The following is a 24,544-nucleotide window of genomic DNA, read 5'->3' as shown; positions in this document are numbered from 1 at the left end:
AAGCTTACTTGGTGCATACAAATAAATGATGTTCTGAGATCTGTGATGAGCAAGTGCACTCTAATTTATGATTTGCATCTCTGTGATAATTACCTCAATGCCATGATATAAACCCAGAACTCTGGCCCTTGTAGAGATGCTCATCTTCTACATCCAGCACAAACCTGGTCATCACTCACCCACAAATGCCGGCAGAAGGGATGAGGAGAGAAAAACCTTAACTGAAGATTTGGACACCATCATTCACACCTGTTTCCAGTTGAAAAGCACTAGTCTATTCTGTTTTCAAAATTAATGAGAAAAATTAAGAAGCTCTGTAGCAGATTAAGAAACAGAGAGCGCCTGTCCTGCCTGAGGGGAAGTTGAGTGATGTGCTCCATGAAAAGAGCAGCCTTCTGCCACGATTGCAGCCGGAGACCGCAGCCAAAATTTCATCAGCATTCCCACTTACAGTCTGTTCCCTGACCACAGTGGGATGCTACTAGACTAATGAGGTGGGTGACCCTGGAGAAGCTGTCCAGAATAGCACAAGGAAACCGAGGGACTGCAAAACACAGGGAACGCAGACTCGCAGGCACGGAGCCAACCTGAACAGTGGAGCCGAGTTGTTTCTGACTTATGCTAAAGACACATAAAGGCACACAGACTTTTAACAAAAGTGGTGACAAAAGGTCCAGACAGACAGTTTGATCACAGATCTCCTCTGGCAGCTCTTGCTTCTCCTCTGGCTTCAGACACCAGATAACAATCTTTCCTTCTTGTCTGTTTTGGGGAAAGGTCTTCCCTCTGCTGGCCCTCTATTATTTTGACTGACAATCTAAATTGTGTCTACATGCACAATCGATTCTACCGTAGTTTCTGGATGAACTAACAACTGTCCTTTCTACCAACCAGTGACAGTTGTACTAACTATAATACAGTCCCCAGTTTAGAGTCAGGAACATTTTTTTATATAGTTTTAATCCTTTCTGCTAGATGGAAAATATAAATGTATATTATAGCTTGAAAGGAAGTACACCAAACTTTGGTGTACAGTGGAATCATGGAGAACTTTGAAAAGCTGTTGATGCCTTCCTCCTACTCTAGTTATCTTGGCTTTAATTGATATGGAATGTAATCTGGGCATCTGAGATTTTCAAAACCTCTCAAAGAGATTTGAACATGCCACTGAGTTTCAAAACTACTGTCAGAGTGGCTTAATCAATAAGCTCCACAGCTTCAAAATACAAAATTCAAGTTCATTTACTATGTCCATGATTTTGGAAAGGATACTTCTCTAATGTCTCATGATAATTCCTAAAATAGTTACTGAAAAATTAATATAGTTAAATTCATGTGCTTAGTACATAGTCTTCAATAAACGTTAGGAATGAGAGGGCTGGGGAGATGGCTCAGTGGAATAAGTGCTTCCCTGGCAAGCACAAGGGCCTGAGTTCAATCCCCAGTTCTGAAAAAAAAAAAAAAAAAAAAATTCCTAGAAATTAAAACACAGAATCACCAGAAATTTCACTAAAAAAAAAAAAAAAAAAAAAAAAAAAAAAAGTCCTGTGTAAATACATATTTAAGGTCAGGAGGAGCCATTCCATTTATTTGAAGCACACTTACTAAACAATTTGCATTTTTTTCTATAACTTCCATGACAAATTATTAAAAGCTCACTGTCCTAAAACACAAATTTCTTATAGTTTTGTAAGTCTGACAAAGGATTCACTGGGCTAATATTGGGTGGGGGTGAAGCTCGGGTCCTTGCTGTGGGCTACAGGAATGGATCTGTTTCCTTGGCTTTTTCCGCTTGTCAAGGCCTCCCACGTTGCTTGTTATGACCCCCTTTTTCCATCTTCAAAGCCAACCATACTGCACCCCTCTGATCCTTTTTCCATAGTTAAGTCTCCCACTGACCAACCCCAGCTGGAAAAGTTGCTCCAGTTTTAAAGACACATGTGAGTCCACTGGGCCCACCTGGATCATAAAGGCTAATCTTCCCAGCTCAAGGCTACAGCCTCAATTACAGATGCAGCGCTCCATCCTCCACGCAGGGAAACATTCTGGAAGGCTCTGGGCATCTGCGGGGAGCCATCATTCTTCTTATCACAGAGTGACCTTGCATCACAGGCTTTTAATATGTTCATTTGAACAAATAGAACTCTTCCATTCTTCAAAACCTAATGCAAGTTCCTTGTTCTATAAAACAAACTTCAGCTCAAGGATTGCAGAAATTATTATAAAATTTGAGCCAGTTATGTTTGCCCCTGCCTCCTAGTGATTGATGTAGCAAGTACATAACCAAATCAATCCTAGGTAGAGTTAACAGTGACTCTGAGCTAAATTTTTAAACTCATATATTATTTTATTTTAGGATTTAGACACAAATCTTTTTTTTACTCAATTTTCCTCTGAACTTTAGTAGGTCTTTAAATGTTGCCAGACTCTCTTCCTACTGTAATAGCACTTTACTCTTGCAAATTCCAAACAGTATCTCAAGCCTCCACCAAAAAGCCATTCGGAAAAATAAATAATGACATCCCACCCGGGGTTGATTTTGTTTCCTGACAGTATTCACGCCTCTCTGGATAATCCATCATTTCTGTACAGCACCAACTGACCTTGAAAAGTCTGGGCAAGTTCCCAGAAATGTATGAGCTGGCCCACACATCATAGGAGAGCATGGGTATTACAACTGGAAAGGTTTGCCTGGGCAAATATCCTCCTTCTCACCCATACCTCACCTTGAATCACAGGCCTGGGCACTTCCCCTGAGCACTCATGTCTGTCCATGCTGTTCAGAAAGCCTGGCTTGACCATGCCATGAAATTCACGTTAGCCACCCACTGACACTATGTCTTTTATCTAATGCAGTTGTAGCTTAAAAGAATGGCTCCCCTCTCTTTTCTCTTCTCCTTTCTTCTGTCTTGTTTTGCCTGGAAACTGATTTATAACAGCTCATCCTTCCTCTTCTCATGGAAGAGCAGAGCTGGGGTGTCAGGGCCTATGTGGCCTTGTGGTGGTGAAGGATAATGGGGAGATAAGCAGAGCAGGACAATGGAAGGCTCCAGATGCAGGGCTGAGGGGATTGGATGTGATTCATTAACTGATAGGATGCTGCCATGGGCTCCTGAGTAGAAGAGTGACATGAAGATAATAGTATTTTTAAAAGAACAATCTAGCAGTGCCATGGATGACTCAGAAGCCAGGAGAAAATAAAAGGGAAGCCACTTAGGCAAGTATTACAAGAACTGAAGTCACACCTGAAAAGACACCGTGAGACTGTGACAGGGTGCATGTAAGCAGGAGCAAGTATGAGTCTGAGAGGCCACAGAAAAGGAACTTTATCTGAGCACAGTCACTTTTTTTATGTGGATGACCATGAGGCTGACTTCAATGATGACTGTGAAATGCAGAGCTATGGCAGTAGGCAACGGTGCTACTGTGGATACAGAGAAGGGCCCTGGAGGGATATTGTGATTTGAAACATTGGATTGGGTGAGCATTACTGCCAGTTAAAATCTGCCATAGCTTCTCACTGCAGTGAGTATAACTTCCAAGGACTTTTACAGTACCTTCAAGGTAGCACCTTGAACAAGCCTGGCATCTTTCGATCTCTCATAATGCTGATAGCAAATACCTTTAGGTATATCTTAGGGGTCAGATTCTTTTCTACCTGCACATTTTGACCAATGTCTGGTCAAACACAGAATTCCATATGATAGTTATTCTAACAAATGTGGAGTGGTATATATGAATGCTAATTTAAGAAAAAAAAAGGAAAGTCTCTCTCTGTCTCTGTCTGTCTGTCTGTCTGTCTGTCTGTCTGTCTGTCTGTCTCTCTCTCTCTCTCTCTCTCTCTCCCTATCTCTATCTCTATCTCTATCTCAATCCCCCTATCTTTCTCTGACTGGAGTTATAAGACTATAATGCAGCCTTATGATTATTAGAGGTCAACTTAGCAAACAAGTGGAGGAAGTTCCCCTGAGCATGAGACCATAAGAAGAAACCAAGAGAATCAGGAGATGAAAAGAAATTTAAAGACCTGTGCCTTATAGATCTCTGGATCCAGTGAAACCTAGTTCCATCCATCTTTGAAACTTCCCAATTACACCGACTAATAGATTCCTTGTTTTATCTTAAACTTGGGCTGCTGTCACTTCTGACACTGAGTCTTGATTATTCTTCCACCTCAAGCCTGCTCATATATGTGGAAAGCCTCTCTCTATGCTTTTGGCATAGCTAAATGCCATTTTTTAAATAAGGATTTGGGTTAAATAATACTTTTTCAAAGATCCACACCCTGAAGTATCATAAAATCAGGGTTTTCTCTCTTATTGGCAATTTTTAAGCAAGTATTCTTTTATTTTTATGTTTTGAAGAGAATAAAAAATAGTTTAAAAATTAGAAATGATGCACAACTTCACTAAACAAAATGAGAAGAACTTAATCATGGTTGTTGTATTGCATATTGTTGTTTTCAAATTAGTTGTTCAGATTAGCAGATATAAGCATGCAAAATCAGTTTTAAAAAATTGAAAATAGGGGCCAGGGAGATGGCTCAGTGGAATAAGCGCTTCCCTGGCAAGCACAAGGGCCTGAGTTCAGTCCCCGGTTCTGCAAAATAAAAAAATAAATAAATAATTGAAAATTAAAAAGAAGAAAAAAATTAACCTTTGACATCTTTCAATATACCAGTAGAAATCAGCAGTGTAATTATCCAAGCCATTCGGTGTACATACATGTGTATTTAAGAACAGCTGGGATAAGGGAAAGGAGAAAAGAAAGAAAGAAGGGAAAATACACATGTATGTGTATTTTCTTGCTGTTCTCTCTAATATCAAATTATTTTTCTTTATAATCCTTCTTGTAATTTTTTGTGATATACACAAAGATATATGTGCCTTTATTTGAGGCCTGCCTTCCTTAGTGCTTTCACACACACCACCCTCTGTACCTCTCGATAACCCTCTAAAATGATAGTCATGGAAAACATAAATTCAAATGAATGAAAATGGCACAAAACATTACAAACTAGGGAGCAGATAGGTGAGCCACAGTTGACCTGGTGGATCCCAGCAAACTGCATCCCAAGCCATAGGAGGAAAAGATGAGAGGCAACTCAATTGACACCCTGGAAGTCTCCAAAGACTCAGAAATTCTCAGTATCAATGTTTTCTAAGTGTAAGATGCAGCCTTTTGGTTCTCTGAGCAGCACCATGGTGGTAGGCAAGAACAAGCACCTTATGAAAGGCGGCAAAAAGAGAGCCAAGAAGAAAGTGGTTTATCCATTTTCTAAAAAAGACTGGTATGATGTGAAGGTGCCTGCTATGTTCAACGTAAGAAATATTAGAAAAACACTCATCACTAGAACTCAAGGAACCAAGATTGCATCCAATGGGCTCAAAGATCATATGTTTGAAGTGAGCCTTGCTGATCTGCAGAATGATGAAATTGCCTTTAGAAAATTCAAGATAATTACAGAAGATGTTCAGGGAAAAAACTGCCTGACTAACTTCTATGGAATGGACCTCACCCAGAACGAGATGTGTTCCATGGTCAAAAAATGGCAGACCATGATCGAAGCTCATATTGATGTTAAGACTACCGATGGTAATTTTCTTCGTCTGTTTTGTGTTGGCTTTACTAAAAAATGCATCAATCAGATACAGAAGACCTTGTACACTGAGCACCAGCAGGTCCACCAGATCCAGAAGAAGATGATGGAAATTATGATCTGAGAGGTGCAGACAGATGACTTGAAGGAAGTGGTCAATAAATTGATTCCAGACAGCATAGAAAAGTCTTGCCAATCTATCTACCCTCATGATGTCTTCAGAAAAGTAAAAATACTGAAGAAGTCCAAGTTGGAATTGGGAAAACTTATGGAGCTTCATGGTGAAGGTAATAGCTTTGGAAAGGCTACTGGAGATGAGACTGGAGCTAAAGTTGAATGAACTGATGAATATGGACCACCAGTCCAAGAGTCTGTTTAAGATCCAAATTTTTAATAGTGATAAAGTCCTATTTGTGAAAAAAAATAAATGTAGGATGCAGAACCAATCCCTCAGCCATTAGGAAAGGATGGTCACAAGACCTCTGCTCAGTGGGTGGTGTACTTCATCATCCACCAGAAGGCTTGGCCCCTCAGTCAGGGAAGACACACTCTCCCTGGGATCACTGATACCAGGCACAGAGGAGGAACAAGATGCAGCACTAGCACCAGGTGCTTCGGTGCACAGTTGTCAGTAAATGCTAAAGCAAGCTTCTTCCTATATCTGGAAAGGGGACTTATACCTCAGGTAGAACAGCAGATGGTCCTGTTCTGGGAAATTCAGTAAGCCCGGAATAAAGACATACCAACACTGTCCTTTCAAATTCTCCAGTTTAGTGACCCAATTGAAACATTTTGAAAAGCCCCACTACAGGGTCAGACCTTCCTTTCATGTTCTCAGTGTCTTTTCATAAACAAAGGTCAGCTCGCAAGGTCCAATAAGCCTCTGAGGGAAGCCTCCAAAATCAAAGGTAGATAAGTGTGGCACATTAACTAATGCTCAACTTGTAATACCCAGATGAACTGAATCAGCATGGTGCTGGGTGTGGAAGGCCTGCCTGAGGATTGCTGGGAACAGCACAAAAGGAGAGCTGAGGGGAAGGTGGTGTGCTGCTGATTCTCCTGGAGAAGCTTGTCACGCTGGTTTTCCTCATAAGAACTTGGTTGTTCTCACCACCAGCAAATGCAGACACCTCATTCAAATGTCACTGATACATCATCAAATGTTTTGAATGTGGTTGAGAAGAGGTTTATTGGGAGAGAGCTTAGAGAGAGATTAACCAGAAGTACATGGGAAACTATGCCAATACGTATAGAAATTGTTGTGATAATAGTGATTCTTATTAATCTCAAGAAAAATGAAAAAGTTGCATAAAGATAATAATAATAAAAGTAACAGATTCCAATGGTGTTTATTTTTGTGACAAGCATTGCTTTCTATCTATTGACTTAATAGAAATTAATCATTACAACAAACTAGTGTTGTAGATACTGTGATTACTCAACTTACTATTTAAAAAATTGAGATCAATAAATATTAAAAGACTCACCCAAGCTCACCCTGATAGTAAATTATGTTCTTGGGATTTCATTACAGATTGTTTGGCTATAGAAGCTGTTTTCTTACCTATTTCTCCACTTGGCCTCAAAATGATTTGTCCCTGCTGTAAGTATTTTCATGTTTAGGCATAAACATTGATCATTCATTTAACACAAATTACACAACAGCCATTTGGGGAAAATAAGGAGCAAATATATGTGTGTAGTACCGTTTCATACCTATGTAAGAAGTCAATAGCTAAGACTTAAAAACACTGAAAGAAGGAAATAGCAATATAAGCATCATTTTTAGATATTGGTAGATAATTGTCAATAAATATTACTTCACAGAATGAATGTGGTTCTCCAGGGAGCTAGTTTTATCAAACGTTGTAGAATTATTTTCCTCTGTACCCTACATGCTTGTGTAATTTTAATTTTTTAAGTCACTGCTAAAGGTTTCCAGTTAGGATCACTAAATTCCCATTTAAGCCCAGGGGTGTGGATTAACCCTCAAAGTGAGTAGTGAAGCAAGGGCACAAGGGCTCTAATGTCATGAAAGCCAGCAGACGGGAAGCCAAAGGAACTAGAGGAAGCAGAGAGGAGACAAACAAACAAGCAAACACTACAGAGGAAATCAAAAGCCTCAGAGAAGTTCAATGACTGAGAAAGCAAAGGAAGTAAAAGCAGTGGGAAGAAGATTGTCTCAACAGTAGCCCAAAGAAGAGAGAGATGGCGCAGCATCTGAGCCTATATTGCTAGAGGTTTCAAATGGAAGACCAGAGCTTTGTGTTAGGGGTTTAGGAACAAAGACTGCCCTGAGGAGGGAAAAGCTGCTGTCAGAGAGCCACCAGGGAGAGGCAGGAAGATCGTTGTCATTATCGAGCAATGGGCCCTGAAGAGGTCTGGTGTAAGAACTCCCTGTCTCCAGAGCTACCCCATGAATGTGGAATCTTCCTGATGTTCACCACTAGGGGAGCAGCCATCCCTTCTCAAATTAGGAAAGAATGACCGGAAAGAGTTGTTGTCAAGAGGATTGTTGACTTGAAGAAAATGATATGTTAGTTTCTGGTGGTGGCTGAGTGCCATTTTCAGCAATGCCAAAGCAAAGAAATCATAATATCTAGAAAACAGAATTTGCGTGCCCACCATACAAATTCTAGCCATATGTTGGCCGGAGTAAAAGGATCTTCTTTGGCTTTGATGCCAAGAATAGAGGAGCAAAGGCCTCCTCACCACAGATGTGGCCCCTGTTTTGGTTACATGAATCAGGAGACAAGCTTTGGGGCAGGATCACAGACAGCAACAGGCCTGAAGATAAGTGAGAGGTCACTGTTTAATTCCAAGAAGAGCTCCAAGTTCATGCTGAAGAAGAAAGAAGTCATCTAGCAGCATTAAAGTGGAGCCTCCAGAACACAGCTGTGACTGGGGGCTGGCAGAGGGCAGCAAAGTATGCAGGTGATGGGGAAAGATGAAAGCATACCCCCATCCAACAACTACAGGAGCTGGCCAGTTCCTTTCATCTTCCAATCAGGAGACTTGTCAGTTACCAGCAAGGGGTGTCCTCGCGTTATGCCACTGTGTGATGTTAGAGTTTTGTCTCACAGTGCTGTTTTCTTAAAGTAGAGGAAGTCAGAGGAGTGTAGACTGGCATCCAGAAGCATGCTGGGTTTCAATTATTCATTGAAGTTGCAGTTTTCTTTCTTTCAATGAGGTACAGTTTGTGGAATGATAGAGAGATACAGATTTCTGGATAGACAGATAGATGATTGATGATAGATAGATAGATAGATAGATAGATAGATAGATAGATAGATAGATAGATAGATATCTTCAGAGAGAAAAATTCTATAAGTACATAAGAAATTATAAAGGTTCATATAAAGTTATCATAATTTCTGAGAGCTATATTTGGAAAAAAGAAAGTTTGCATGGAGAGTGTTTCTCCTCCTTCTGTATGCCCATATCACTCAGAGGAAAGGTGTGCACACACATACACGGGCAGACACACACAGCACTTACATAGCACTGAGGCTAGATGAAATATACGCATGCATTTGGATTCTTTCCCCCAGCTAGGCAACATCCCAAGAGGGACACTGGCATGTGGAAGGGAAGAGGGAAGTGTGAGTGGCAGGTGGATGCTGAGTGACCTCCCAGAGGAAGGGAGGGTCATGATACCCTCCCACACTCTCTTCCATGTCCTTGTTTCCTGTCATAAAGCTCTAGAGGTTGGGAGAATTTATCTCCCTGCTCCCACTGTAGGAAACAGCACCCCAGCAGTATCAGAAGAGCCAGACTATAGAGGGACCATCCAGTGACTTCTTATCAGTGTCCTCCCCACTCCTGTCTCTGGAAAGTCCAGAGCTGCTGACAGGTAGGAGAAGATCTGTTCCTTGGGAGATGGTGTCTGAGTGCTACCTGCTCTGAGCTCAGCTCACTTTCACCAAGGTGGGAACGACTGTGCTTCTTGGATCAGAGAAGGCAAGATGCAGCCTAGCACTGAAGTTTACATGCAGAAAAACAGGCTGCTCATATTACATTAAGAGAGGACAGATTGACTGTGTGACACAAGCCAAGTAATTGAACCTCCTAGTGTCTATTTCCTTAGCTTGAAAATTGAGTGAATAATCACATTTATCTTGTAGGGTGATTTTGTCAAAATTGAATGAATTAGTTCACTCATCACAGCTCAATAATTGCCCACTGTTCATATGTGCTCTAGAAAGGCTATTGGACTCCAAACAACCTCCCCCAGCTTATTATGCACCTGAAATTCCACCCTTGAATAATTATTCCTTGGTTTGTATAACATTGAGTTCCACAGTCTCTAGCCTTATTGAAAGACAAAATTATTTTATAAAGCAAAATATCATCAAAGAATCTCATACTTACGATATCATACCTCTCAGCATGTCCACCACAATCACATCCAAGAATAAGTTTCCCATAAATCTCCTCCTGATAATTTCTCTTCCTTTTACCTGCTTTCAAATTCATGGACTCTTTTCTCTGACCCAGTGTTCCCCACTACTTGCTATTTGTCTCTGTCCACAATTCTTCTGACATCCCAAACTCACAGGTCCATAAGTCAGCTTCTCACACCATCTGCCACACTCAAAACTCTTGCCCTGACCACAGCTCCCACCCTACTTCTGCTGAAGGCATTGACACCTCAGACTTGATATGTAGGCTGGAGTGTGGCAGGATCTTCTAGCTTCGTCTGCATGTAATAAGTCATTAAAGTCATCCAGTTCTTTCTGAACTGTTAAGTGAATCTGCTTGCCATTTGTATTACTTCTGAAAACATTCAACATCATTGGTCATTTGAGAAATGCAGATGAAAACAACATTGAGATTCCATCTCACCCAGGAAAGAATGGCTAACATCAAGAAGTCAGCCAATAACAAAGGCTGAAGAGGCTATGGAGAAAAAGGAAACCCTTCTGCACTGTTGGTGGGAGTACAGACTGGTACAACCACTATGGAAACCAGTGTGGGGATTCCTTCAAAAGTTAGGATTGGAAGTCCCACTCAAGCCAGCTATTCTCCTCCTGGGTATTTTTCCAGAAGAACTGAAAACCTCATACCACAGCGACATATGTGCACTCATGTTTACAGCAGTACAATTTGTCATAGCTAAATCCTGGAAACAACCCATATGCCCATCAACTGAAGAACAGAGAAAGATGTGGTATTTTTACACAATGGAGTATCATTCGGCTATAAAGCAGAATAAATCTGAGTCTTTTGTTGATAAATGGATGCAACGAGAGAACATACTCTCAAGTGAAATAAATCAGGCCTGCATGTGCAAACATCACATTGTCTTCTTAGCATAAGAACCTAAAAGAGAAAAACAAAATGTATAGGGTACAATAGATACTGGGAAAAGGAAATAAACTTACTCAAAAGGAAAAAGTTACTAAGTTGAAGACAAGGACAGGAGAGGGAGTGGGGGAAAGAGATTTATCTACATATGTAAGCAGGATAGTTTGGACAACTGTACTGTGCATTTCTGCTGATCTATGGAAAGAAGCAGTTAATGCATTAATTTCTTTCATCTCCTTTTGGAAATTGTACTTTTTCTTTACTTAATTTCTTATGCATTTCTTTCTTCTTCAATTTTACATGCATGTACCTTGTAATATGAATAACTGGAAGACAATATAAAACAAATACTGTGAAATTCATATTACTTTGTTAAGTGAAATTCTGTATCACTTTTAGTTTTTTCTGTTTTAATTATAATTTGTATACTCCTTAAAAAATTAAGTAAGTCTGCTTTCTCTCTCTCTCTCTCTCTCTCTCTCTCTCTCTCTCTCTCTCTGTCTCTCTCTCTCTCTCTGTCTCTCTGATTTGCCCTGCATCATGGTCTTACACTTCTCTCTTCAGCTTTTATAATAAATGAATAACTGGTGTCCCAAAATTTGATTTATTCCCTTTTCAATCTAACATGCCTGTGCCTCAAACTTTGAACATATTTTTTTATTCAAAATAATGTCATTACTCCCTATTGTCTGATAAAATTAATAATCTCAATATTCAGCTCAGAATTACATTTCCAGACTCTGAATTTACTATTTTTTGTCTCCGGTCAACATTCAAGTTAAACTAAGATCTTCTCTTCCTGTCCATACCATCTGTCCCCACAGTTGGTTTGAGCCATTTGTTTATTTAAACTCCATGCCCTGAACAAGCTACTTAATCTCACTGACCTCAAGAGAAGCCAGAAATTGTAAAACACATTGTTATAAGAGGTGTGAGGAGATTCCAGACAGCTACAATAATGTAAGGAAAGAAAACGTCACTCTTTAAAAGGCACCCATAGGTCTATAAGGCTAGCACAATTTGGAATCCCCTATAGGAAGTGTTCCTTGATTCCCCACAATAAAATAAGCTGTCTTCCTTCCTTCTCCTTTCTCTGCCTGTCTTTTTCCCTTTCACAAAATGAACATCTGTGTCCAATGCCAGGTCTGCATGGGGACCACATACAGACGATATAACAAAGTTATCCTACAGAAGCACAGGGTCCAGTGGGCAAGACGGTAGGTGTGAAAATAGACGCGCAGGTGAGTGTCAAACAGACACACAAGAAGGAATGTATAGCTGATGAGCTCAGGAAATCCTGCGAGCAACTGCAAACTGAAGGCTGAGCTGCGGGCCATGAGAGGCCTCTTTCCAGGTTGCAGGGTGGCTCCCCACAGGGGTCACGAGTGCCAGGGAGGCAGGCTCCCTAGGATGCTGTTGCTTACAGTGTAGTGTGGAGGGCATCGAAGCCAACTCACTGTAGGCATCATAAGAAGCTGAGGCCTGAAATGCTCTGGTGTGAAGACCTGAGAAAACAAACTTCAAACAAATGCCAGGGATTGTTCTTTTCCTTGCACTGTGAGAACAAGGATCCCCTTTGGAGTCATACACACCCACCATAAGGCTTCAGGTAAGGGCACTGAAAGAAACCAGACGAGGTGATAAAAGCAAGGGGCGGTAATAATAGATTCTTCTTGAATTTCGAATTTTGAAAATATACTTAGCATAAATGAGAATGCTGAGAAACTATAAAAATAATGCAAAGTATGTTTTTACACGGAACTTCATTCATGAGAGAAAAAAGTATATTCAGGTATATAAAATCTTATTTTCAGCTCATCTTTTTAAGTTTTTGTATAAATGTACATAGAAAATTTGCTTCATTAAGTCTCAAAATGTTAGTGGTGTTATCAATAAGCAGTGTGAATTTGTACAATTTATAGAGGATGAGAGAATTCCTGATTTTCCTAAATGATTATGTATTTCACATGTAAGTTTTAAACAGCACTATAACTTCCTTTTCCTTATGGCAAGTAGCTAAAACCAGACTGGAATTCTAACTCAGTGACCTGAAGCCATGAGAACAGAAGGCTTTGACTTCTGGGTGGGAGGTGGTGACCTGGCCCGGGGCTCTTTCCAGGGTGCCAGACCTTGATCTGGGCAGACATCTAATAGCAAGGCCACCTGGGAAGCACAGGAACTGAGGCTAAGTCCTCCCTGGCCCTGGCAGCATTAGGTTAGGAAATCACAGACCCAGTCGTGAGAATCTAGAAGCACAGAGGAATGGAAATAAAGCCGAAGTGGGCAGTCCTCACAGGAGGTCTGGCACGGCTGGAGCCCAAGTAGGCCTTGCAACCACAGCTCGGCCAAATGCGGCTCTCCCTGCCTCGGGGCTGGAAGGTTCTGAAAAGCAGAGGTTCATTCAGGACTCCCCATGATCCAAGGAAAAACTCAAGGGCAAGTGCGACAGAAGAGATCTTAACACACATATTAACTGCTCTAAAGGGACCCCAAATCATTCTCCAAAAATAATGACACTCCGTTTTCATAACTGTGAAAATATATATTGCTTCCAAAGTTAACATAATTAAAAGAGAGGAGTTGTCTCAGACGCAATGTTTGGAATGCATTCTGTTTTCTGTACCCAAGACAACACTATCATCCTGTGCCATGCAGTTGTTTAGCAAATGTCATTATGAATAAATAATAATATATGGGAAGCTACTCTTTTACGTAATTTTACATGTATAATGCAGCTGACACTGGGGATGGAAAAACTTTTTACTGGTCCTATATCATAGTCTGTAAACCATGAACACTGAATTAACCCAATAAAAGTGACAATTCTGACCCTGGGCTATAGCCATTACTCTAAGGTTACAGCTTGTAAGCCAACCGGAATTGTTCTCCATGTGGTACTTTACTGAAATACTTATCATCTGGAAACCGTATGTAGTGCATATTCTTAATAAATAATAACACATTTTATTTTGGTTTACTGAAAATTAACAGGGCATTTGGGAAATTGCTGTTATTGTGGGAGCCTGTTTCACATTCGCCTTGGCAGTACAATAGCTCTCTAAGTGGAAAACAGGAGAGCCAATGGTTGTGGAATATGTTTTTTTTTCCCTCTGCAGTTTATATACCAAAAAAAGCCATGCAGCTGGTAACATTAATGACATCCCATATACTCAGAAGAGATGAAAGAAATAAAACATAGTTGTAATGGGCTTAACCATACCAAATTGTCATTTCAAGTTGATTCCTTTTTCATTCAGACATAGTAAATCTACTTCTTTGCAACTATATTCCAATCTGTAGTCCAAACAGTCTGCAAAGTCTCATGCATGATTGTCTCAGACAGCATTGTGAACATGCTGATCTCAGAGGAAGAGGGGCTCACCCTGTCGCACAGCCACTCACTCCTGGGTTCTATGGAGCCCTCTCCAACAGCCCTGGTGCCTTGGCATCCCTCCTGACCTTCTGCCATGCCCAAAGCCCACAGTACAGGGCTCAGCCTCAGCTGAGTGGATCTAGTTGAAGAGAAATAAGTTGATACAATTAGAGACAGAAGAGCAGGAGCGAGATTAAAAGAGAACGAGAAAGCTAAGATGAAGAAGACAAAGAAAAGCAGACTTAATATTTTTTTTGTTTGTTTTACTAAGTGCTTTATCTTCTTCCCTTTGTGGTCCTACAATGCAGTAACAAGGAGGTAACAAGAGCCACACTCCAGACAGCCATTCTGGTCTCTGCCACCAAATCCTACTCTCTGGCCTTTCATCACTCACTGCTTGCCAGTCTCTCTCCACCCCTGTTTTGATGCTAAGATGCAACAAATGGTTTCATTTTCATGGTAAGAGAAAAACATTTCCAAAGGGTTCTCTGTGTTTCCTCTGACCTTTGTTTTCCATTTTAGTGTTAAGTACATGTTACCTCGCCTTCATTTAGCCCTCAGTTCTATGGATGTTTGGAGGCTCAAACTGAAAAGCCATACAAGTATTCTCAACTAATGCTGCATTTTATATAGCCTGGATTCAGGAGAGCTTGCTTTTTTTAGTTTAATGCCCTCTTTTCCACATGGCTGACACTCGAACATTAATCTTCCTACCATCTACCTTGAACACCCACGTTGGGAACCCAAGTGACATTTCCCTTCTCTTAGCCCCCACCCGCCTACATGGATCCTGATCCTGAATCCATCGCCCACCATGACTGCCCTTGTTCTTATTTTCTTCTTGGATTATGATTCCTTCTCACCAGCTTGTCAGCTCTTGGTGGCCCTCTTCCTCCAATGCAGCCTACTAGACTGCTACAAAAACAGTCCCTGGAAAGTGCAAAAACCCCTCACCACAGGTCTTCTCACAGTCTGTGAGTTGACTTTCATTTTCTACAGGATTTAATCTATACTTGCAGAGGGCCGGACAGATAAACTAGTGCACAGGGACAGGGATTCAATCCCCCGTGTGCTGTGCCAGCCCCACCCCATGGGCACACTAAGGCAGCAATTGAGATTGGGTTTGGTGACACGCACCTGTAATCCCAGCACTTGAAAGGCTGAAAACAGGAGGATCATGACAAATCCAATCTGTGCAATGAGACCCTGTAGACCTGGTACTAAATACATAAATATAATAAGTAAATAAGTAAAATAATCTACACTTGCAGCCAAGCACAGAGCTTAAAACAAGTGCTCTACAGACAAACTCTCTCTCTGGGTTCAACACTTAGCTGTACTAACTATAAGTTGGATAACTTGGAGTGACACCTCAGTTTTTTGATCTGTAAAATAGGCTACCTATACTATAATGTTATTAAAATGAATGAGTTATTACTAGTAAATGGCAGGACACAGAGTGACCTTTACCTTTCTTTTGCTATATAAAGAAAACAATTCTTTCATGTGTAGCATTGAGGCTCCCAAACCGATAATGAGTTTTCCTTTTTTCCTCACCTTTCATAACCAGGATCACACCTTTCACACCCTTCAGCACATCAGGCTACTTGCCATATATTTTTGCACACATTTTTTTTACTCTAAATATCATTCTCATTACTTCTCCTTCTCATTATTTTCCCTTTGGGAAAATTCTACTCAACTGCTTATCACATATAGCTTTAAAACAGTATACATGTCATTGTTACATAATTTATTATTTCCACCTACCTTAAGAATTGGAGCTGCAAGAATTCCTTTGTGTCTGTATCTGTGATCGCCCGTCCTGGAATAGTGCATGGGAAGTTATTAAATATTTAGGAAATGATTGATGTTGAAAAGAAGAAAGGAAGGAGGGAGACGGCGAAGGGAAATTAGATCTGGGAACAATAGTCTTTGTACCATTCAAGGTGCTAAAAGTCTACATGGATTATTTCAGTTCCAACAACATCCCTAAGAGATGTAGACTAATATTATCCCCTTTTTATAGACAAAATAAATAAATAAATAAATAAAACTGAGGAGCAGAGGTTATCTGATTCTTCCAATATTACCATGACCCTCTGCAGTAGCTCTCACTGACAGCAAACACACGCCCCATGTCTCTTCCTAGTTATCACCAAGTTCCTTCTACTGAAAGAGAAGTTCCTTGTAGACCTAAGGAGAGGTTACTTATAGTAACATGGAGCTGAGGGAGACAGAACCAGAAAAACAGGCTGAAGAGTAGGCTTCAGATCTCAGCTGTAGGTTGCACCAACAGATTTTCTTTGAGCAGATCTTTTAACTACTCCCAGGTTGTCTTCATAGCTGTAAAATGCCCATAACAATGCCAATTCTGGCCTTCTAAAGTCACAGTGAGAATGGGGCTTATGAAATGCATACAGTTACAATGCTGTGATTTGCATAAGATAGGGCTTCAACACCACGATTTAGCCCAGTGAACTTTGCTAGCTTCCTGGCTTGGGAAAGAAAGTTAATAAATTATGCTGTCCATTCTTGGTGGTTTTAAAGCATTGTCTTAACACTGTTTTGTAATAAATCCATTTGGTTTGGCTGAGTAAGAGATTTGCTTCAAGGAAAATATTTTATGCATGTTTGAAACAAAAGCATTAGGAAATATTGAGGGAGAGAATAGAATCTCCTGAAAAAAATAAGAAGCAAAAAAAATATATATATATATAATTGACCATTAAAGGAAGAGAAAATGCTTCCATTTGTACTGTACAACTAAAGCAAAATTTCTTTTGAAAATCAAAACATTAATGAATTAGTGTTCTGGAGTATGAAGCTCATGATTTGAGAAAAAGCAACTTGCAATTGTTGTACAAGAGTGAGTGCAGAAAACTGAAAGGAAATCTTGAAACCAGAGGAAGGATTGTGAGAGTTTCATGTTAATCTTAATTTAATTTTAAATACCTAATCACATTTGTAACCGAAGAAGCTCTGAATATAGGAAAAATGAGACTTTCTAAAATTGAACTTTTGTTTGACAGGCTTTAACCTGTCTATTTTTCTTTTGGTTTGCTGACACTTCTGCAGTACATGATCAAAGACCAGCTAGTTTCTTATGCTCAACATTTAGAAGCAGTTATAAGAAGCAACTTAATTTATGACCATGAAGACCAAGGACATTTTTCACATGGTATAATTAAAAGTAGGTCAGGGAGAGAAAGGTATAAGAGAAAGAGAGGTTGTCTAAATATTACACTGATAAATGACAAATCCACCTTGAAGCAATTTTTCCTTTTTTGTCTTTATTTAGCAATGTCCTTCATTTTTACACTTAAAGAAAACTCACTTTACAAGGTTCCAGATTTTCCAGGAATACTCTCTGTTGGTGAGCCGATACATTATAGATTATCTGTGGTAACTGATCTGCAGTAATGTACGCTCCTCTACCATCAAAAGGCCAGCAGGTCTCCTGCCTTTCCGTGGCCCTCAGAAGCACGCTCTGCTCTTCCGTTCTGGGCAGAGTTCCCACTGATAACTGGACAGTTCCTGCTAGCTGTGTGCGTGTGCAGAAAATTCCACGCTACAGATCAGAGAGTGGTGGGATTCTGTTCAGACCCAGCTGGGCATTCCAAATTGAGAAAAAAATAATAAACAGAACTAATAGCAAACATTGAGGGAAATGCTACAACTCTGTGAGTTCAGGGTTTTCAATAGATCTCTAATGCGCTATGTGGTAGATGAAGCAAAGCCAAGTATGAACTAAGGGAATAGAATAGCAAGAAAAAAAAAATAAGTAAAGGAAATCATAGAATCGTCTCATTCAGTTCCAGAAAGTCACTCTAGTGAAACTCATGGGGCTTTAAGAAGAATCGTTTGTGTGCTTAGCTTGGGTTGGCTCAGCTACATGGGGGGAATAAGCAACTAATTGCCTAAACTCTACCAAGTATCTGGCAGCCTGACGTGATTTTCCCTTCCTTTTTCCCACATTCACCTCTTCCTACAGCCACAGTTTCAGGCCTCCACCTCCACTAATCTCCTTTAGCTCCTTTCATTCAATAGAGAATGACATCCGCGCTGAGTGTGAGACCACTTGGCAACAATACCCAGGCTTTGCTGTAATTGATCACCTTCCTGCCAACACTTCGCTCTTTGGCAAAGCTTGCCCGAGGTGTGGCTGGGAGCCCTGTCAGAGGACTGTAATTGCTAACGCCTACCGGATGGACGTACCTCCAACAAACCAAATTCTCCAGCAGGCCATTAATCAGTTGCAAGCGTTTCTACAACCGACAAGTAAAGAAAGACATTTTTACTTGAATGATTCTGTTGTGCATGTCTTTCAACACTTCATGTTTTCAGTCTTCTGTGTTTGGTAGGGTTGATGTGGCGTTTGATGGCCCTATAACCACAAATGCCTGAAGTGCCTCTCTTTGAAGTAATTGAGGCCCTTTTTCCTAGAAAGCTGCCGAAAGCACAATTATACAACATGCCTAAGGGATAGATCTTGATAGGCATATAAAAATAACTATTTCTCCACAAATATCATCTTTTCTACATAATTCATTGAGTCTTGGGGAATAAATGTAAAGATTGTCATGATCACAAGGGTCTAAGAGGCTTTATTTTCCCACTTCTAAGAAATTCTACACCCAAAGAGTACCTTCTTCCCCATCATACTCCAAATTAATTCCTTTCTTGTGTCTATAATCCTTCCCTTAGAATCAAGTATACATTTCTGGATTTGGCAGCAATAATCTATGATGTGGCCTGTGCCTGTCTCTCCCCAGTGGCAGCAACATTCTGTAAGGAATCTTCATTCTAGACTCAAATTAGGCCTAGACCTTCCTGTCGTGAACCTCTCTCACAGCTGGATAGATCTTCCCTGATACGAATGCCCACCATCTTCCAATTTACCTGGAGCTCAAACAACCCCTTTCAGCCAGCATTTCCTTCCTCCCAAAGCAAGCAGACTCCTTCCCTCAGTTCTCTGCTGGTGATTCACCACAGGGCACCTTTATCAGACCTGACCTCCGGCCACTGGAAGGAGATCCCTGGAGTACAGGAACTCTGCCCCGCTGTGTTCAGCGCTGCTTTCTTAACACTTCGCCAAGGCCGTGAGTGCACTGAGCCCTGCGTTTGCTTGCTGGGACCATCGTAACAATGCTACGAGTAGCAGAAAGGCTGTAAGTTCAACATCAAAGTGCCCTCAAGGCTGGTTTCCAGGGAAGTCCTTTGCCCTGATGTGTCCCTGCTATGTCTTCACGCATCCTTACCTCTGCATAGGCACACAGGAAAAAGAGAGATGGAGATGTTTGAGGTCTCTCGCTTTTCAAGTAATGTTAGTAGTGCTGTGGGATGAAGACACCACTGTCATGATTTAAAAATTTAATTTAAATTATCTCTCTAGAGGTTCTATATTCAAATACCATCCCATTTTGAGATAGGACTTTAGCATATGAATTTGTAGAGGACCCCGTGTTGTCTATCAGAGGCCCTCAGTGCATGTTTGTGGAGTGAATGGTTAAAATAAAGGAATGGTTTCTTATTCCAAGATGAAAAGATGAAAAGATGGTTAGCTCATGAAGGAATGAACCATATCTTTCTCTTCCCTCACAACCCACAGTGATGTCTGAGTACGTACTCAACACACACTTGCTAGATTGAGCTTCAGTTCAAACTTCAAGGCAAGGATGATCTATGAGAACAGAGATATGAGAGAGAGAGAGAGAGAGAGAGAGAGAGAGAGAGAGAGAGAGAGAGAGTTTTCATTGGAAACAAATATAATTTAATGACTTCCTATGATCATACTAGAAACTAGCTCTAACTTCCTAGGCAGGCAGCTAACAAACAAACTCCAGCTTAAAACTCTATTACAGAAAAGAGGCAAATGAGTTGCTTGCAAATTCCAGTGCTTCTTAATTCGTTCCGTCTTTATAATGACAGTGCTTCTCTGTGAAGTAATTTTCTTGTGATAAAAGGAGACCAGGTTCTCTGACCCCGGAAAGAAATGAACGGGTGGCTTCTCTGCCTGATTCTTGACAAACAGCTCTTACATCTTTCTCCTCTGATCTCCAGCAGTGAAACAAATAGACTCTGAAAATAAACTTTTTTTAAGTGGTTGGGGAACCGTGGAATTCCTGTAGAGTCAGATCTCCAGATAATTCTTCATTTTGCTTTTCTTCATGAGAACATAGGGGCCCTGGAGTCCACACAAACCTCAGATCCACAACCCGTCATGCAATCTGCTCAGCCCGCAGTGCCCAGCTCGGCAGCACAGTGAGTACCTCCTCCCCAGAGGCCCATTCGCAGTGGCACTCTCCTGTCACCTGCCGTTGTCATCGACGTTCACAGCATCCTCCAAGACTCTACTCAAATTTGCCACCTCCCTTACTGACCAGGCAGAAAATTAGGAGTTGTGGGCAAGCGTTTCCTTTTAGCTAATCTGCATGCAATTCTGTCTGCTATTACAGAAGAGGCAAATGAGTGAAGCATGAACTCACAGCATTCTATTAAATCAACTGAAACCAAAAATCCTGCTACATCCTTCCCTTTCCCGCCCCTTAACTCAAGGAATCCTTTGTGTAAAATTAGTTACCTTGTGAATGGCATCAAACTTCTCCAGTGGTTGGCATCATAGCCTCAGACTGGCAAAGTTCTTCCTGGATAGGTGCATGTTTGTGCTTTTTTATCTCACCCTGGCCTAGATTTTTCTCAAGAAAATTCACACTAAAGAATAGTAATCAGCATACATTTATAGAATGACAATAAGTGGACAAAGTTAATATAATCTGCAATAACATAAAGCACAAAATATTGTGTTACATGAACATTTGGATACAACACTTTCTAAAACTGAGCATTTATGAAAGGAATTGGGACCTGGAAAGGAGCTGAGATCCATATAAATGTGTCTCATTGGCAAGAAAAGCAAAGCTCAGTTTAACTTGAGGATCTCTACTACTGGCAGACAAAGTTTCACTCCACACTCCTAAAGCTTCATAAATGGTGAGGGAAACCGCAGATCCCGCCTGCCATGATAGGCTTCTGGCTCTTGTTCTGCCCTCCAAGTCCCACTGTAGCTGGGTCAGAGCTTTGAGAGAACTTCTACCACAGTGCATCACCTCCAGGGCTTTCTGGAGGCTCAGAGCCTTCTGCCCTGGGATTCCCCAACTCTGAAAATTGTTCAGCACTTCTTTGTAAAGCATTTATTTTTTATATTAAAGAGCAAAAAAACAGAACTGCTGAGATAGCCCAGTGGACGAAGTGCCTGCTAAGGTAAGCACAGGGATGGGGGTTGATTCCTTTTACTACATGCTGCACGGGTCTTGCCTCAGGGTGCACTGAGCTGGCCACCCGGTCCGGGTATGGTGGTGCATGCCTGCAATCCCAGTGCTGCCCAGTCTCAATCGCCATCTCAGCGTGCTCCAGGGGTGGGCCCAGTGCAGCATTCAGGGGACCAAACCCCAGTCCCTGCATCTGCCTAAGCAGGTACTTCAATCCTCTGAGCTATCTTGTCGGCCCTCTAAATTTATTTTAAAGAGAGAATAAAAAGAATAGATAAGACATTGGAAACAATACATGTTTCTAAAAAAATCAAAAACAGAATGAAAGTTATTCAACAGTGGGTATTGGGCTGGGGAGACAGCACGACTATAGGGAGCTGTTTTGGTCCTCATTTTGGTCTGGGAATATACTTGTAACCCTGTGCATATATTATTAGAATCCCAGAGCTGGCCTGACAGCTCTGCAGACTAAAGCTCCTGCTTAGGCAGAGCTCAGTGGACAGGGTTCAATCCCTGGTGTGCCATGCCAGGCCTACCCCCGGGGAGCGCTGAGATGGCAATTGAGACTAAGGGGTAGTGGCATGCTCCTCTAATCCTAGCGCTTGGGAGGCTGAAAACAGGAGAATCACTACAAGTCCGATCTATATAGTGAGACCCTGTAGACCCTGTCCTAAATACATTTAAAAAAATTATTGGAATTCTGTCAAGTTAAATCCAATCTACCACTTCTAGTACAACCCATAGTGAGAATAAATATGCTAAACCATAGTTACAGTTATTGGGAACCAAGGGGTCCTACGTCCAGCCATGGTAATGGCTATCTGGAACAAAGGCCTCAACTCAGGGCCAAACCTGGGTTTCATGCAGTCATGAAGGAGAAGTGACTTGAGGATGAATGACTGAGAATTTCAGGGAGTAGGTGAGTACTGTGAGCTGGGCTAGGTAGAAAGCCTTAATTTACCTTTGATGTATGCAGAGAGAATGATATGCAGAAAAAGTAATTTGTATTATACTATTGAGATAGTATCTAATGTTATGGGGTCTGGTATTTGAGTTCTGATGTGTAGTCTTTTACGCCCCAGGAAGTCATAGCCTCTATCTTGAGGCTCAGTCCCAGTCCCAGCCAACAGCATGGAGCATTGGTTCTTTGTCCTGTCTCGACCCGGCTAATCCTTATTTTAAGGATTGGCCTTCGCTTGGGACATAGTTTATTTCCTGCAGGAGGAACAGGGAGAGTAAGAATGGCCTGATCTGCACAACCCCACTCAACTGCAGCATGTGTGGCTGTAACACGGCTTATTTTGTCCTTCATGAGGTATGTCCTCCCTTCCCAATCGCGACCACACACCTTCCAGAATCATCTTCTGAAACTAGAAATCTTATCGCATCAAGTTCCTGCTTAGTATCTTCAACACTTTCTCATTGCCTGCTGGAGACACAAGCAAAGGCCAATGGAGCTCTTCTGTTTTTCATGAAAGGAACAGTGATTGTGGGCTGTGGGCTAGCATGTCCCTTAGTGCTGAACAAAGTGCCATGGTGTTAGCTGATTAAATCCACACAGAATTATTACTATGCAGTTTTGGAAGGGTCAGAAGTCTGAGATGTGTTTTCCTGGGCGAATCATGATGTTGGCAAGGCTGGCTTCTTCTAGAGCCTCTAGAAAGGAATTCATTCCCTGATTTTGCCAGTTTCTGTCAGCAGCTTTTGTTCCTCGGCCTGTGACCACCTTCCAAGCCACTGGTGTTTTTAAACCTCACTCTGATTGTGAAACCCACGCTCTCGCCCTGCTTTCATTTACAATAACCCTTGCAGCCAGATTGGACCTGCCTAGTCAACACAGGCAAATTGCCAGTCTCAAGATCCATGACTTTCTCACATCTGCAGGGTACCTTTGGCAACGCAAAATAACAACAGTATTCATAGGTTCCAGAAGTGATTGAGGATGTGGACATTTTGGTGGGCATTACTCCGCTTACAGCAGGTAGCAAATGACAGATTTATGTTTCCATGTGTCTTCTCAATACCTCTGATGTCTTTATTTGCCACTGACTAATTCTTCCTAAGGCTCCATTGTGCATAAGGCTTCTAAAGGGAGAGACAACAGCTCTAGAGTCAACCCAAGGGAAATTATGAAAACAGACATCTGGTCAGGGTACGAGACAGAGGATGAGGGAGACTTAAACTTACCGCATTGTTTCTAAAGCCCTCTCCATCAACAGCTACTATTTGAGCATCACTCTTGAGATACTTCTAGTCGGTATTTTTCCATTTCGCACATAGAAGATCCAATGCAAAGAAAAAGTAAAGAACTTTAGGTTAAAGTCACAGCAAATCCATGGAAAGGCAGGAAAGCTAGTCCAACCGTTCAGCGGCCCCACTTCTAACACTCCCCAAAGCATACCTACCTCTATCAAGTCTAGGTTCTTAAATGTTTGAATTCACCTAGACCCTGCAGTGATACATGTAGAATACAGTCCCATATCAGCAAAAACACAACCTTCGTTTTAATTAAAATGAGCTTACAGTAACTGCTATAATTTTCTCTCTGGTACTTGTAAGTCATTTAATAAAATTCTTGCTAGAACTTGCAGTAGCCCTGCATCCCATTCCAGGCTCCCTTCTCTCTCAGTTCATCATTTGATGACCAGAAAATATCTTGAGGCTGATCATCATAGCTGAAATATCTGGAAGTTTGAAAAAGAAAATAATAAAAAGAAAACCCTTTGCATTCCCATGCTGGTGTCAAGATATTATTCAAAGAAGTGAGTTTTCTAAGAGATTGGATTAAATCAGCTCATCTTGTCACTGTATTTTCCTACACTATTTTTCCTTTCTTGTCCACATTATTAGAACAGAGCGTGAACTTTTCCCTACAATGATGAGCTAAGAGACCTGCTGAATCTGGTTTCCTTATTGTGGCACCCACAAATCCATATTAATCAACGTGGTGTACCCTTGTGCCTGCTGTCACTTCTGTGATACCTGAGTAGAAGT

At 41.2% G+C, this 24,544-nt stretch overlaps 1 pseudogene; it reads left to right on the top strand.

Moving 5' to 3' along the window:
* Positions 1 to 5,201: 5,201 nt before the first annotated feature.
* LOC101566593 lies at positions 5,202 to 5,978 on the top strand (annotated as a pseudogene).
* Positions 5,979 to 24,544: the final 18,566 nt, after the last annotated feature.

The sequence above is a fragment of the Octodon degus genome, unplaced genomic scaffold (genome assembly GCF_000260255.1).
Source record: "Octodon degus isolate 3935 unplaced genomic scaffold, OctDeg1.0 scaffold00109, whole genome shotgun sequence".
NCBI lineage: Eukaryota > Metazoa > Chordata > Mammalia > Rodentia > Octodontidae > Octodon > Octodon degus.
This window is presented reverse-complemented; position numbering and strand designations above follow the sequence as displayed.